The sequence below is a fragment of the Anser anser genome (assembly GCF_964211835.1).
Source record: "Anser anser genome assembly, chromosome: 2".
NCBI classification, from domain to species: Eukaryota; Metazoa; Chordata; class Aves; order Anseriformes; family Anatidae; genus Anser; species Anser anser.
This window is the reverse complement of record NC_139721.1, coordinates 98,838,273-98,855,768: the sequence shown is the minus strand read 5'-3', so window position 1 is coordinate 98,855,768 and position 17,496 is coordinate 98,838,273. Positions and strand designations below refer to the sequence as shown.

Genomic DNA, 17,496 nt, shown 5'->3' with positions numbered 1-17,496 from the left:
TATGGTATTGATTCTTTGCTCACAATTTTACATGTACTATGACACAAATGCTCAGACAAATGTCAGAATGGGCATAATTACCCAACTGATCACACTGGTTTTCTGACTCTCCTTGTGGATAGACTATTGTTTTCTTCATATGTTAGTGACTATATGCTTATATGTATAAGCAGAGCTTATTTACTGTTTCTATAGACAAAATAACGTCTCCATTTGTTAGGCAAGATATTTCCAGTCTGTGTATGAACATACCACTGATTCAGGTCATATTGTTCTTGTAATAAAGCTAGACAGAGTAAAACAATAAGTACCAGTTAGGAAATGAGTTCAAAAAGTTTCCAGTGCTTAACAGTTGTGTGGGTGGAGTAAAATAGCATACACAAAACATGATTTGTTAGTCATTAGAAACAAACCTGGAATCAGCATGAGCTGTGGTGCTCCTGCTTCCCAGAGCCAAGTTTTCAGAACTTCTAAAAAGACTAAAATTGTTGAAGAGTTCTTTAGTTTTTCTCTTCAGAGCAGAAAGGATCTCTGAAAAAAAAAAATTGTTATACTTTCACATATGTATCAAATTAGGGAGAGATTAAATGAAGGAGAAGCAAACCATCTCTGCCTTTGAAGCATTCATCATTTTTGTAGCACAATTTGCTTTAGGAGAAAATAATGTGTTCTGTGGTTCTGAACACGCAAAATAATTCAAGACTTTATATGAACTGCTGCTTGGGGATTAGATGAGGATTTAATATCTTTCTCAGAGAAAGAATTAATTAAACTCTCTCCTCTTTGGGAAGGTGATGAGCAAAACAATACATAGAGCTTTGATTTATTTCTCTACAGAAATAAAATGTGTATAATAATTTTTCATTTCAATTTCTTTTTTTTTTAAAAAAATGAATCATTTAAAAAATTATCATAGGAGTTGCTTAAGGGATTTTAACACACTTCCAAAATGTCAGCTAAAATTGAACCATTGGGTCTCCTTTAGAAAACTTTGAAAATCTGTTGTTACAAGCTAAGGAAATACTGTTTAAGTATTACCAAGGATCTGTCCTTTTCTTTCATTTTTCATATGCTTAACAGTGGAATTGATTGGGAAACCTATTGGTTAGTTGATAGGCCTCACTGTTTTTCACATTTTCTATGATCATCTCATAAAAAGATTTGATAGTCTTTTCATAATAGACCTTGACGGTCATCTGAAGGCTTCACACACATACACAATCCTTTTTTGTTGGCAAAGATTTTCAATCCTCAAATTTTATGATGTAATGTTTTTCTAACAGAAATGTCAAGGGGATATATACCGTGAAAAATAGCTGTTTCATCAAAGCTCCAATTCTATATCAAAATAATTTTCAGTAGGTTTTTTTTTTGTGTTTTTTTTTTTTTTGCTTGCTAGTTCTAGGAATCCATAATCCATTCCTCGATTCTCTCAGACTCCAGTGCAATTTGGTCTGCTACAACTTAATGCACAAGTGTTATCACCGGATCAGAGTATTTGCTGAATCTGGTAAGAACAACGGTATCAGAACAATGCAATGTTTTAGGATTGTGATTTCAATTCACCTGCAACTACATGTGGGATTAACAATGTCTTATATTCAATAAACTCTGGAACATGAGTAGTACCTAACTATATTTAACTCATTTATGTGCCTTGCACCTTCAAAGTCCTATCGACAACAGAAACTTGTGATATCAGGACAGGAACATTTGCTGGGGTAAAAATAAATAGAAGAGAAAGAAAAAGAGAAAGAGAAAGAGAAAGAGAAAGAGAAAGAGAAAGAGAAAGAGAAAGAGAAAGAGAAAGAGAAAGAGAAAGAGAAAGAGAAAGAGAAAGAGAAAGAGAAAGAGAAAGAGAAAGAGAGAGAAAGAGAAAGAGAAAGAGAAAGAGAAAGAGAAAGAGAAAGAGAAAGAGAAAGAGAAAGAGAAAGAGAAAGAGAAAGAGAAAGAGAAAGAGAAAGAGAGAAAGAGAAAGAAAGAGAAAAGGAAAGAGAAAAGGAAAGAGAAAAGGAAAGAAAGAGAAAAGGAAAGAAAAGGAAAGAGAAAAGGAAAGAAAGAGAAAAGGAAAGAGAAAAGGAAAGAGAAAAGGAAAGAAAGAGGAGAAGAGAAGAGAAGAGAAGAGAAGAGAAGAGAAGAGAAGAGAAGAGAAGAGAAGAGAAGAGAAGAGAAGAGAAGAGAAGAGAAGAGAAGAGAAGAGAAGAGAAAGAAAAAGAAAGAAAGAAAGAAAGAAAGAAAGAAAGAAAGAAAGAAAGAAAGAAAGAAAGAAAGAAAGAAAAAGAAAGAAAGAAAGAAAGAAAGAAAGAAAGAGAAAGAAAAAGAAAGAAAGGAAGGAAGGAAGGAAGGAAGGCAGGCACTTTCATTCAAATGTGGGTACATTATTTTTATCTGTTTTAAAGCATGTCTCATAGGTGAATTGATGTCTCCCTTCTTTGACAAATTAAGTTTTTTTGCATTTACTTTTTAAGCAAGCTGCCTGAAAGGATCATCCAAAGTCAGATATGGTAAATAGGTAGGGCTCATTTTCTGGTGTTTGGATTTGGTCCGTGCATTGATATTTAAGTATGAGGACAATGTATTTACCACCAGCCAAAGCCCTGAGCAATTACAGGAATCATACCCAACCTCTCATTTTCACTGTAGGATTTGTCTTAGCACAGTACTGTTTACACACCCTCTGTAGCTGAATTATATCACTATTTGCAGGTTAATTGGAAACCCTTTATATGTGTCGCTAATCAGAAAAATTGCTGTGGCTGCACTGAATGCACAATTGAATGTGGTCCAACGTGTGTTTCACTCAGTTAACCAAAGGCAGGTGCAAACAACACTTACTCTGAAATACTTAAAATTCAAGGGAATGAAAAAAGTAGGAAAAAACACTGGTAAGCTGCTGAGAGGAGCAACACTCATGGGAAAAAAAAAATCAAGACTTTAATTTCTGTGCTGACTCATTGTCTCTCTGTGCAGTTTCAGCAGTCCACATTGCTTCTTTTTAAATGACTGGATGACCAAAAGAATGAAAAAAGATCAGTCTTTTTACTACTAATAGAGAAATAATTAGGAAAGCCTTATTTCTGTAATCTGAGTTTTCCATTTCAAAGATCTTAATGGAGGGTTTTCTAAGATATATTCCCCATTATCAGTCATCTTGCTACCAGCCATCTGTCACCACAGCCAGCAGCAGACACTACAGATAGCCTGTGATCTTCAGTAAATTCTGTTCAGGTACAATGCCTTTCACCAACTTCTATTTAACTTACACGAAAATGTGAATCTGAGAAGCTATGCTAAGTCACGGGAAAGTATGAAATTATACTTGCAGACCTTATGGCTGGTGGTTTTAGGGAACTCGAATAAAAATCCAACTAATCTGGCCCTGTGTCAGGGTCTGAAAGTCTGAAATGGCTTTCACCACCTCGTGTCAGGAGTGACACAAATTAGAGCATCTCACAGGAAACCTGCTGGTACCTGGTCTTCTCTGTTCTCTCTCTCCACCAAGCAGCAATCCATAGCAATTGCAGTGAAAAATAAATCAACAACAGCTGAAAATTATCCCTTATTATCATGACAAAAACCCCAGCAGACACGTCTGAATTCCCTATAGCATTGACTTGAAAGTTTAAAAGAAACAGCTATTTTATGGCATTTTAAAGGAAACTAAAAATACCCACCCTAAACCATCAAGACAAAAAATTCTTATTCCTAACTTTTTTTTTTTGTCAAAATGACTTGACCCCAAACTAATTAATTTCACTCAACCCAAACAAGCCTTTTTGTGAAAGATATTTCACAAGAATAGTTTTCTATACCATGTTTCGAGGAGTTCAACACCAGCAAACTTTAAAGTGTACCTGCTCTTCTGATGATATATCTGGCAATCTTTATACATAACTTTATGTTAGGTATATATATATATATATATATATATATATGTATAGATATGGTGGGCAGACATTTAAGTAGCTTAGACCAAATTTCAGAGCCTCCTGAGTATTCATATAAAGCCCAAAAAATGGACATGCGAAAGCAGTCAGTTTAAAACCAGAAAGAAGCCTGTACAGCCAATGCATATCCCATACCAGAATGGGAAGAGGTGACAGATGGCAAACTGGGGGTAGGATCTAAACAAATGTTTGAGAATGAAGTCTCTAGCAAATAACTTTCACATACAACTGCTCCTCCTGTAAAAGCCTGTGGCCTCATTTGGATTTTCATGCTCTGCATCTGGTTCGTTTCTCCAGTCTCCAAATGCAAGATGGTTGAGGCAGAGGCTTGTAGTCCTTGCTGCCTGTTTGAGGAGCACCAGAAAGGCACTGCTATCCCTTGCCTGAGTGTGTGCGATCCCTCCCCTGTAGCATGGCACTAGTAAGAAAAGCAAAGCAGGCATCGTTCATGTTGTTAAACACACCCAAGGAGTCACCATGTCATTAGCATATGAGCAACCAATGTCTCTCTGGATGGAGTGCAGCAGAGTATTGGAAGATTTGGACTACTGATTTAAACACTGCTCAACTCTGACTATTTGCCTGAACTTTATAAGGCAATCTTAGCCCATAATTTTAGTATAGATCTTTCCCACAGTTCAAGAAAGGATTGATGGGTACAGTCTCGGCCATGGTCCTGTAAGATAAATATGGATTAACTGTCCTGGATTCAATATTTGATGTAATAAAATGCTTTTTTACAGGTATGGAAATGTAACTTTGCCATGCATTTTAATTATGTTGAAAAAAAAAAGTCATGTCAGCATCTAATTTGTTCTGTTCAAATCTTCATATGCTCTGAAGATAAATCTCTTCTGTTTGAAGAAGGTTAAGATAGTCAAGGGAGAAGATCAAATAATAAGGCACAGGTGAATTTAAAATCACTGTTCCAGACTGCCAAATAGATAAGAGTACAAAGACTGAACAGTAAATTATACATATATATAATATACATGTACAACTTCTCATTCCATTTCTGTAATTGGAAAAAAAAAAAAAAGAAAAAAAAAAAAGTATGTTTTATTAATTCATCCCAGACTCCCATGATACTCAGTCACAGGTCATCAACTACAACAAATAAGTTCTAACGTACCTGTACAGAATTAATGCAAGATTGGAGTGCTGGTTGACAGTGGGCTGAACATAAACCAACAGTGTGCTCAGATGGCCGAGAAGGCCAACAGCATTCTGGCTGGTATCAGAAATAGTGTGGCCAGTGGGACTAGGGAAGATTGTCCCTCTGTACTTGGCTCTGGTGAGGCTGCACCTTGAGCACTGTGCTCCCCACAGGAAAGATTTGGGTTGCTTGAGCGTGTGCAGAGAAAAGCACCAAAACCAGTGAAGAGAAAACAAGAGGTGTGAGGAGCAGCTGGGGGCCTTGGGGCTGCTCAGTCTGGAGAGGAGGAGGCTGAAGGCAGAGCTCCCCGCTCTCCACAGCTGCCTGACAGGAGGCCGCAGTCAGGAGCAGCGTGTCACTCTCCTTGCTCAGGTGACAAGTGACAGGACGTGAGGTGACAGCCCCAGGCTGCACGAGGGGTTTTGGGCTGGGTGTCAGGAAGGATTTCCTCACAGAGAGGGCAGCCAGGCCTTGAAAGGGGCTGCCCAGGCATGTGGTGGGGTTTCCAGCCCTGGAGGTATTTAAGAGACGTGTGGATGTGGCACTTAGAGGCGTGGTTTAATGGTGGACTGGTAGTGTTAGGTGGCTGGTTGGATTTGATGACCCTGAAGGTCTTTTCCAACCTAAATGTTTATACGATTATACATCATAGCATACCTGTAGCTCAGCCTAGCTGACACTATATATGCATATCACCTTCTATAATGCCAGTTGTTCTACACTACTTTTTGGAGCTATGCTAATAACCGATGAGGAGAGGGAGTGTCAGCTCACCGATACAGCAAAATGAAAATAGAAAATTTCAGCTTCCTTCCTTTAGGCCAGATAATTTTTTTGTTTTTAATTTAATTAAGCATAGATAAAGCTATTAACGTTTCAAGACTTCCTGAATATTAAAACAAACAAACAAAAAATATTCCACAGCAAAAACAAACAAACAAAAAGTTGAAGTTCTAATTTCTCTGGCCTTTTATTTTAGATGAAACTCTCTGCAAAGAAACAGAATGCCTCTTGTGAAACCAAGAGGCCATAAGGCTCTACCAGACTGGCCTCTTACTGATTCTTACTGGTTTACCTACACTCAGACCCAGATCTTCAGAGTGGCATCATTTAGGAGCACAAACCTTCTGCTCAGGATAGAAACAGACTATGTTTCCTCTTCACTGTTGTTCCTGGTATCAGCTGAGCTGGCGGGTAAGAAGAATTGGATAAGGATAGGGCAGCATCCGCCCTCCTCCCTTATCAGGGTTTGGCTCCTTTTCTAATAGTGTAAAGGGGCTCCCCGGTGCCACTGCATCACCTCTAGTCCAGGGTGTCCTCCAAGCGGTTCAACTTGTCTAGCTAAAGGAGCACAGTCGCTTGGGGTTACACATGTAGTTTGAGTCGGTGGTAGGTAAAAGCTTTGACCATCACCTGCAGTGGTTTTATATCCTTTTTTTTTTTTTTTCCAGCATAGATCACTAGACCACACTGGAACCTCCCTCCCTCCTGAAGGCTGTAATGTGGATAAATAATGTGTTCAGCTATCTGTGGTTTCTGCACCTTTACTGCTGCCTTTCAAGTGAAAGAGATAACCTGACAACACCAACAGTTAAAATGAAGGAAGTGAACAACACTTCGTTTCACAACATAGAGCACCCTTAAGGTAATGTGTGCTAGAGCAGTTGGCTTATGCAGTGATTGCAGTACCCAAGTGAGCATGTCATGACGATGTGCTTGCCACCATAACAACGCTTTATTAATGATCAAACTAATGATCAAACTTGTATTTGACTTGCCTTTAATGGGATGCCTCTATTAGGACAGGGAGCTTACAAGTAAGAGCAAAATCACCTTGCAGGGCTGAACTGCCAAGCTCACCCTGACTTATTTTATTGGTGCAGTGGGGAAAAGGCAGCATTACATTACTTTAAAATGACAGATTGCACCACATGTAATGCTTCTAGAAAAGATAATTTTCCAGCTCCTGTATCTGACCAAACTGCAGATACACTGATGGATGAAGCTGGTCTGCAACAGGACCTTGAAATATTTAAGAAACCCACAATATGGCAGCTTGCAAGTGTCTGATCAGATTCTAGCATTTTGCAGTAACATGACATTTTTTTTTTCCCAAATAGCTTTTCAAAGACCACCTTAATTCTGTGCACTCTCTGAAAATAAAGCTGGCAGTACAGGGTCTGGATTTTAGAAGTCAGGAATCAGCTGCTGCCTACTGCTGTGTGTGAGGCATCCCATGTTGTTTTTTAAACTTAAGTTTGAGGACCAACCCAACATTTAAAATATAGTGAAACTTCTATAGGCTGCCTTTCAAAGACAATAGGGGCTTGATAGAGCATCAGTGACAGCAGGAATGGTCTTGAGGAAGCCATATTTCTCCGTGACTTTTATTGCAGGAACCAGTGAAAAAGAAATGAAAACTAGCAACACTAATGTTTAAAAATCAGCAACACCACCCATCTAGCCAAACCTGTGGCCTCTGTGCCACTGTGGGTCACACTTCATATTTCAGAGATTTAGTCCATGGGAAAATCACTGGCTGTTTTTTTCAGAACTGCCACTCAAAGAAAAATCACAAAGCACTCCTCACCCCTCAGCCCTGCTGCTCCAATCTCCACCCACACGCTATCCTGTCCCTAAGATGCTGGCTTGTAGCAGTGCTCTCTGCACTTTTATGAAGGACTTTCACCCTTGTGAACCAGTCCTGGTGTGGCCCAGACCTAAGGTAGGGAGGGATCTGCTGAGCATCCACTTGGGATGTGGCTAACATGAAGCAAAACAGAGATTTTTCTGTCATCATTTCTCTCCTTCCCTGTCTCTATTAACTGTGTTGCTCAGAAGACCTGGAATATTTCCCATGCACCAAGCTGTGCTCCTCTCCCTTCAGAGTTAATGTAGGGGAAAACACAGACCTCAGTGTGCAATGTCTCTCTTCCATCATCATTACCCAGAGGTTTTTAGGGGGATATCTCACACCTACCTGCCTAGGACTAGCACCCTTTTGCACCCTGCTCCTTGTCAGGGGACTGCAGCATCCCCCACTGTCATTAATAGGTCCTCATGTATTCTCCACAGACTCATAGAATCCTTACTTATCAGCCAAATCTCACAATTCCACACAAAATATGTCCAGTAGTCCCAAGTTCAGGCTGGCTGCCAGTCATTTTGGCTCAGCCAAAAAATGGTAACCATCTTTTATAGCGAAATGCAACAGAATATTTTTCTTGGTGTACACACATGAGGTATCTCCTACATGATTTAACGTTATTCATATTTAAAAACCATCTTAAAAAAAAAAAAGAGCTTTAAAAGCATCTGTCACTGTTGCATTTTGATTCTTTTGTAACTATACTCAGCTCGTGCTCTCTTTCTAACCCATATAAATAGCCAGCCTGGCTTCACTGGCATTTCTCATCGAATGATGGAGCTTGCTGGAGACCTCCGGAGACAGGAGCTCCGCATGCTGTCCACGAGAATGAGCAAAAAATTCCCTGCAGTGGTCAGAGGCAGCAGGACGGGTTTCTTGAGGTGATTACGGGTGACTGACACATCAGTCCTGCCCACACTGTTCCAGCAAAAAGTTGGAGGAAGGATACAACTGACAAATTACATAAAGCTCACCATGGTATTAGTCACGCCACTGCACGGTTCATCCATATCATTGAATTTTGTGCCGTCTCATATCCATGAACATACCTACACCTTCAGGTACTCCCAGCTGCTACACAGACATGTTTCAGTATTCTGTCTTGAAGTGGAGGATGTTAAAAAGCAGGGTTTCTAGCTCACGGAAACTTTCTTCCCTTCGCTCCCACAATCCCTATTGTTCCAATTTGCTTTCACAACATTTTGCACAAACTGACAATCTGAAGGCCTGAAAGGAGCAGCTGTCTGTTGAGAGCCAAAAATTCATGATCTTTTGGCTTCTTAAGCTCAAACAGAGTGTCCTAGTTTCAGTTAGGACAGAGTTAATTTTCCCCCTAATAGCTGGTAGGATGCTATGTTTTGGATTAGGATGAGAAGAGCGCTGATAACATGCTGATGTTTTAATTGTTGCAGAGTAGTGCTTACACCAGGCCAAGGACTTTTCAGCTTCTTGCTCTGTTCTGCCAGCAGGCAGAGGCTAGGGGTGCAGCAGGAGCTGGGAGGGGACAGACCCACGACAGCTGACCCAAACTGGCCAAAGGGGTATTCCATACCATCTGACGTCATGCCAAACAATATATAGGGGTGGCTAGCCGAGGTGGGGGGGCCGGCTGCTCGGAGATAGGCTGAGCATCGGTCAGCGGGTGGTGAGCAATTGCATTGTGCATCACTTGTTTCATACACATTATTATTAGTAGTACTATTATTATTATTATTATTATTATTGTTATTGTTGTTATTATTGTTATTATTATTTTCCAGTCTTAATAAACTGTCTTTATCTCAACTCACAGGCTTCACTTTCCCGTTTCTCTCCCCCATCCCAGAGAGGGAGGGGGGAGGGTGAGCGAATGGCTGTGTGGTGTTAAACTGCCGGCCGGGTTAAACCACAACACAGAGACTCTGCAAACTCTGATGCAGCTCTGCAGGAACTGCTTGGGATTCAGAACACAATGAGCCTGAGGTGTGTTAGATCCAGTATTTCAAATAAATCACTGTCTTTTGATAAAAAAATGAATCCTGCCTTCCACTTTACCAGCAGCTTTTTTTTCCAAGTTCTGCCTTCTAGTCATTAACGATCCTTTTTACTGTCCATAACATGTCTAAACCATAAACAGCATCATCTCCTAAATGAGGGATTTACCAGTAACATCTGGTCATTGATATATTCTACTCAGTGCAGCGATAAACTAACCTTATTGGGACAATCGTGAATTCACAAGAGGACTTAGACTTCACATCTCTGTTCACCACCACCAGACATGATTCCCCACTAGTTAAGCGAATGGCATTGATTTAGGCAGGTAGGCTCCATATACTGTGTGCTGGAAGAGTTAGGTGATTAAAGCACAGACCCTGCAAGTCAACAAGCAGAATGACGGAACACTTGAACTAAGAGGAAATGTGGTGTTGCTTAAAACCCAGCCACATTTACAAATTTGCTATTCTCAGCTGCCAGAAGCTTGAAATTCACAGCCCCTCCTATAGTTACAGGTAGGCATCACAATGTTTCCACATATCAAGTTGAGTTCTCCACCCAGAGAGGCTATGCAATAGACAGGAACAAAGAAAACACATTGCACATTGCCTTCATTCAGTAAAAGTCACAAGCCTTAAAAGTCTGAAGCCTTTGCAGCTCTAAAGAAACTGCCATCTTCAGTGTTTCCAAATAATATTGCAGCTGCTCTTATTCAATAACACTTCTTCCCTTAGCAAAAGCAAGACGAAAAATAATGCAAATGCATAGAAGATATACGATATAGAAGATATACGATATATAATGTGAACATTATTATGGACCTCATTTAATCATTAATCTTTAACCTTCACAAATGTAGTGACAACATACAATGGTATTTGCTACAGGCAACTGTTCTTTCATACTCACACAACAGTAATATTTATAGCACCAGTACACATCCAAACAACAAAGGAGCATGAAAGGTAGTGATGAAAGATGCATTGTACCATAAGCAATAAATCAGAGAGCACTAATTTGCTGAATACTAAAGAAAAGGAAGCCACCTGAAAATAATGTTGTGATTAGCAACAAAAACCCTTTAAAAAGTGCTTAATGCTAAGCACATATTTGTTTCTTACCAAAGTCAGTTAAATTTAAGTTTTTATTCAGAATTAGGTATGCACTTAACTGCTTTGCCGAATTGGGAGCTAAAGGAGGATGACATGTGATGATTTCCATCCAAGACTACAGGATGAATAATGTTTTCAGGGCAATTCATGAAGCCAAACACATAGCTGCATCTCAGTCAACAACAAATACCACTGTCAGATTAAATTCTATTAGTATTCATTTGAGATTGAATTAGTGGTATTCTTGTAAATATCCTTTTTTCAATTTCTACTAAAAAGCTTTTCATCATGAAAAACTTCTTCAGGACACTTAGATACCTCTTGGAGCTGTTACAGGTAAACCTTTTTCCTTTACCCATCATATTCATGCAGCACTAGGGCAACAACTCAAGAAAGTCATGCATGAAACACTGAATTCATATCTTTGGTTTCTATCTTTGCAGACTTCCCATGATTTTCATACATGTGGGATTCTTTACTATGTATACATATGCATGTGTGTATTATCTTAAATGACAATTTAAAACATTTAGCTAAAGAAATCTCTACATGTATAATTTTCATTAAAGTAGTACTGTTCATCAAGCCATAAAGATTTGGTCTTTCCAGTATTTAGTGTAATTATTTTATTCGAATAATTAACTTTTAACTGATTTAAAAAGCAAAATACTTTTGTAAGTAAAATGATCAAAAGCTCAGGGTATATGGCCAATGCAAAGGCACCGAAGAACTCTTTAATCAGGAGAGGAGATGAATGAAGAAAGACATGGAAACAGTTATTAAATCCATCAGCATTGGATAGGACAAGACACGATGGACCTAAATTGCAGCAAGAATTTTAAGGTGGACATTAGGAACAACAACAACAACATTCTAATTGTAAGGCAAAGGAAAGCTCAGAGATAATTGCCTGGGGAGGCAGTGGAAGCCTATCCCAAGGGGTTTCTTGTTTGGTTAACTAACATCCATCAAGAAAAGTTTAAGAATAAATTTTTCTTGCCACAGGGATAGGAGACATTTCTGAGATGCTGTTCACCTGTATTTCTTCTGAGTCTAGGGTAAAAGCTAAGTAGAAAGTATTAGAGAAAAGGGAAATGGAGGAGAAATCATTTTGTTTTCTCTATTCCAGACTGAAGAGTCAGATGCTATGTTGTTCTAGTACAGTTATGGCATCCCATCACAATGGACACATTTCTATCACCTCAGTAGTAGGAATCAGCTACTTACATGCCCTAAAGTCTATAGAATACCATGGGTGAAGCAGTCTTCCCACTTATAAATTAATGGAAGCCTACAACCACCAGTCAATTTCCAATTAAGACGAATGCAAATACAAATACACCTAGTCTCCTTTAGTGGAATATTGTACTTTGCTCAGAATGGACTATAGGCTTAATTCCTATTTTCATATACATACATGCTCAACTTAGCAAAACTAGGTCCTGCTATTGGTCTTTGGTGATGTAAGTTAATATATCTGACTATGAGAAGAAATCTTTGATACAGAGAGCATCCTCATTCATTAAATTAGTTTCAGCTTCAGTCTATTGTAATATGACAGTGTCTTTGTAATGAAAGCCATTTGACTCATAGTCTCTCTTTAAATAAAGAGAATCCAAGCAGCTGCAGAGGTCGGTATCAAAGTGATGAGTCATAAAATGAATTTCAAACTCGGTTATGTAATGAATGCAAGCATATATACTCCTTTGCACAGAAATAAAGCAGAACCTTATGAAATGAATGAGAAATGGCCAGAAGGTGAAAACTGTTTTCTAGTCTTTGATGTAAGTTGCTGGTCTTTTTCAGTTTGAAGACCCCATAAAAGTTTTCCATTGAAGCTGTATATCCTCTACAGTAAATTTAAGCCTCCGCTGATAACTTTCCTTTGCTTAGTACTCCCACTGATCCCTTAGAAGATGAAAAGCACAGACATATGTGAACTCCCTGAATCCAGTGAAATTTAAAAGGGAAGAAAAATTATGTGCTTTGCAAGCATGCCTGAAAATGTTCATAATTACCTAGCTGTTCTGGTTGCAATTAAGGAAAGTGGATCCTGCTTTGTGTAAATAACCTAACATGAACAATGTTCTCCTCTCCAACCCACGACACCAAGGGATGTATGAACATGTGTATTTCAGAACAGTTTATCCAAGTAAGGTTTCTGTTGACTGCTTTTCCACTGCCTTCATACTAAATTAATTTCAGAAGATTTTCAGACTACTGTTCCAATATCCATTAATACTATTGATATTAATGAGGAATAAAGACCACCTAGTTGCAGTTTCAGCATGTATTCAGTTTTCTGTGAACAAATAACTGAGGACCAGCAAATACTGGACAATTTCGCACATCTGCTCTATACCAGGTACTTCCCTAGTTAAATAATTCCATCTGCAATCAGAACCAGCCCAATTTTAAAATTATTTCACTCAAGTTTGCTTGATTCTGCATGGAAATCTGTAGGATTTTGGCCATCGATGCCTGGAACATTGTCTGCAACTTTGGAATTAATCCAATGCAGTGTTCAGAAGGCCTCTTGCAATGAACAGAAGAGCCCCCAGTTTGAGTATCAGACATTCTTTCCACCAGTTGAAGCTTTGATCAGGCCATTACATCAATGGTACAGAAGTGATGTAAAACACAGCCAGGACCACATGGTGACTATTTTTACATGCTTTGCATGCTTTGAACAGCTGCACAAAACAACACACTGCAAAGAGAAGACAATGAGATTTGCTGTACCCTCATCTGAAGCTTTTAACCACGCATTTATTATTTATGTCAAGCTGTAAAAAGGAGCTGTGCTTGGCAGTCCTAACAGCACTGAAATTATCTAGGTGAAGTAACACTGTGCTCAGCAGTTAACCTTCCTGCAAGTGGGGCATACCTGATGCATCTTAATTTTCATTATGAAAAAAAAAAAAGTTTTATTTTCCAGTAAGAAACATAATTCTCTCCCAGCTACATCTCTAGATACATTGTATATGTCATTCAGTTTTATTTAAGTGTCTCAACCTATGCACATATTTAAGATTTTTTCACCCAGAAGCAGCACAGAAATACTAGAGATCATTACAGAAGCACTTCATTTTTAGAGGGAATCTTGTTGAAAGCAACATGCTGGGATACCGATCCTTCTTTATCAAATTCCTGTCTTGCAGAAATAATGTGCTTTCCTAACCCACCCATCCCCTTCACTCTTTAGGGATTCACTTCAAATTTACTCAGCTTAGAGCTTTTCCATTCATGTATTGGATCACAGCTAAATGGAACAAACTTCAAGATTCATATCCAAGACAAATTCTACTCAAACTCTCCTTCTTTCAATCTGTTGTTTATGCTACAGCAAATGCCTTTGCCTTTAACAACCACTTCCTTTACTCTATTTCAAAAAAAAAAAAAAAGCCCATTTAATCCATGGCAACAGCTAGGTCCTTTATTTTTAAGAGAACAACACAATCATCATCTGGCTCTTTTCATGGGTAAGGTTTGGGGATGGTTTTGGCCTACTCTTCCTTATTGACAGTTAATGGATGATTGGATGATCTAGAATAAAAACAACAATTCACTCCTAATACTAACAAAAATGAAAGAGGCTGTTAAAATTTATGGAAAATTTCTTGTCAGTTTCTGTACGGTGATAATTTCATCTTTGAGGAGTACAGCAGTAGTGTTAGTATTGGTTTGTATCAATGAACAGTCCCAGCCTTTATACATAGATATACTTCTTCATGTCTCCATATAGATATTATTTTAACTTAAAACAGTAACAGGCACTGGGCAGAGAAATACTAATTTCCCATGCTAAGAACCACACAAAATCAACCATTAAAATATTTAGAACCACTATTTAATGCTACTTAATGTATTGCCTATAACAGTGACCATGTTTTTTCTCTTTCTTCATGAGCAAGCCCAAAACTATGTAAGTCACAGCTTCCATAATCCACCTGGTACAACTGGTACAGTTACTGCACACTAAGGTACCACATTCTCTGGCAATAAAGTGAATCTTCTTCCTGCACTCGGACAGCTGTAAAAGGCATCTTTATTGACTGCCATGCTGCCTCACTTCTTCTGGCATGGGTTTGTCTGAGACCTCTAAAGATATTTATATACATCTACTGCTGCACTGGCACTCGCTATCCTTTGTGTGTTTGCATCTCACACTGAAACATCTTGGCATAGACATCAGAAAGTCCTAGCTTCTAACCTTTGCCCTGCCGTAATATAATTATTATAGAGTTGCTAGGGAGCAGAGAGAGTTTTCCACAAGAGTTGTACAAGTAGGCTTGTGCAGTTTTTTGACCGGGGAAAGACAACTTCAGCAGCATTTTGATGTGCCCAGAACTCACACTGACTGAAGGAGCTGCAGTGCTCTTCATCAAAGAACTTTCATGTGTCATGAACCACAACAGTGCTGTTTCTTCACCAGTATATTGTGCAGTCTTCTATCCATGTGCAATTGCCATCATAATAAGCAAACATCCATATGTAAAGTATCACATACAGGCAAAACATTTTATTTTATTTTATTAAGTTTAAGTGTTTTTATAGCGTTTTTTGAATTGTTTGATTTTGCATATTCCTGACAATTGTTCTCTGCCTATCTCTATAGCCAGTGTACAACTTTCCACGCTTACCTTTCTCAAAGAACAAGACATACTGCTATTTATCTTCCATATTTCTATTTTATTCTCCTTTCATTTTTGGAAAGTCAGAAAGAGAGTGAGGGAGCAGAATGAAAACAGCATTGGCAGAAAGACATTATATTTTTAAAATAGAACTGCATTTCTGCCATTAATGTAAAAGCTATCTAGTCATAACTTTAATCTAAATCTAACCTCATGAAAAAAGGTTTTTTCAGTTGTCTTCCTGACCAGTCCCTTTCAATAAGTTTCTTCAGTAGCTTAGAACTGGAAAGCAATTTTAAGATAAACACATACAGCAACACCTTCCTGCAACAAAGAAACAAACAAAAAAATACCCACGTCTTCTATCCAAACACACATTTTCAGTATTTTTTTCAAACAAAAGCTTGCTTTACTAGCCATATTGTGTTAAGAACGTATTCAGAAGCTGTCCGCTAGGTTTTTATTGTTACACAGGTTTGGAGGTGTTTTGCTTTCCAGTTCTCCTCTCTTTCTCACAGTGCTCCTGATTCAAATAGTGGTAAAAGAGGAAACAAACAAAGAAAAAGACGACTCTTTTTTTAATTAGTGTTTCACAACTCGTTATTTGATTTATTAATTATCTTCATAAAGTCAAGTACCTAGAAGTTAATTGCAAATATTTATTATTTGCAAAGTAATAAATAAATAAATAATGAATTTCTAAGTTAAACTGATATACAAAACTTATCTTGGGGGTAAATAAAGACAAACTCAGGAGACTCTGAGAAGTAAATTCCTCAGATTGAGTCACCAGACTTCTTGTTTCTTAAGTGGTTTGCCCAGTCCTGTTTCTAATGAGAGGCAAGGTGTTTTTTTTTAATGACAGAGTAATGGTAATATTCAGAAAGCTTCAACTGAGCAGCCTCGGTGTGGTAACTATGCATTGTGATAACTATGTGCATTGGTATGGGATGCCTCATTGAAAGGACTGGACCAGCTGGGTGATGGGCTGCTCACTTAGTTAAAGCGTGTTACTTTTGCCAAGTAACAAATTCAGTCTGATAGTCAAATATTGCCCTTAGTCACCAGCTCCCCTCCAAACAGTCAATCTTGAAGAAAGCTCTTGAGATGTAAACACAACTTTAGGAATACTGCTCCCATCCCCCCCAGTTTTCTCCCCTCTGTTTCTTTCTTCTCTCACCCCACTATGGATAAAAAAAAAAAAAAAAAGGTGTGACAAAAATGTCTGCTGGTCTGTGAACATTTCAACATCCAGTATTAAGTCAACAGCTACTGCTCTTGGTCCAACATTTTGCTCCCTAGTCAGCTAGATTAACCCAGAGTCAAGACTTCGAAGAGTTTCATTCTGACTCCCACCACAGTCTAACAAACCAGTTGTGCTTACATGACCCACAGGTTGTGCAAGTCATTTGTCTCAGGTGTTCAGAGGGAAAAGTCGCAATGGTCCACAATATACAATGAAGCAGACAAGGAAGCAGACAAGATGTCCTCCTGGACTGCAGAGCTCTTTCCAAACTAACCGTTGCTGCAAGTGCATTGCACGTACCATTTCATGAATTAGGCAAAAGGCAGGAAAATTTAATTAAGAATAGCAGTGAGGTTTTTTGAAAAGTAACAGTAAGGCATCTGAGATGCTGCACAGTGGTCTTTGGGCACTAGTGAGATTCTTCCATAAACAAACAAACAAACCAAACAAACAAAGCACCATCACCACCACCACCACCACCAAAACCACACAGATGACCAGTTTCATTCTGGTTTAGATTTTTTTATATCTGCTATGGTTCAAACGAAAGCTGATGACTTCTAATGCTGTGACTCACCAAGCCTTGGGTAAAGGGCTGTTTTTTAATTTCGGCAGCCTTACCAAGCTTATCTCAGGTGAGCAACGCCCTCCTGCCCAGGCTCATGGGAGCCCTGGAGGCAGCTTCCTCAGTGCCCGAACAAACTGTGGCACTCCAAACTCACTGTTCATGAAGCCATGCAACACCCTGCCTGCTCTGCTGGCCCTGTATTTCCAGGT

At 38.8% G+C, this 17,496-nt stretch overlaps 1 protein-coding gene across 2 annotated transcripts in view; it reads right to left on the bottom strand.

Moving 5' to 3' along the window:
• LOC310893328 (uncharacterized protein) overlaps positions 1 to 17,496 on the bottom strand; it is a 93,235-nt gene that overhangs the window by 21,139 nt on the left and 54,600 nt on the right. For both annotated transcript variants that reach the window (XM_083822098.1, XM_083822097.1), the window contains exon 5: positions 414 to 531. The gene's annotated coding sequence lies outside the window, so the exon portion shown is untranslated. The remainder of the gene's footprint in view (positions 1 to 413; positions 532 to 17,496) is intronic.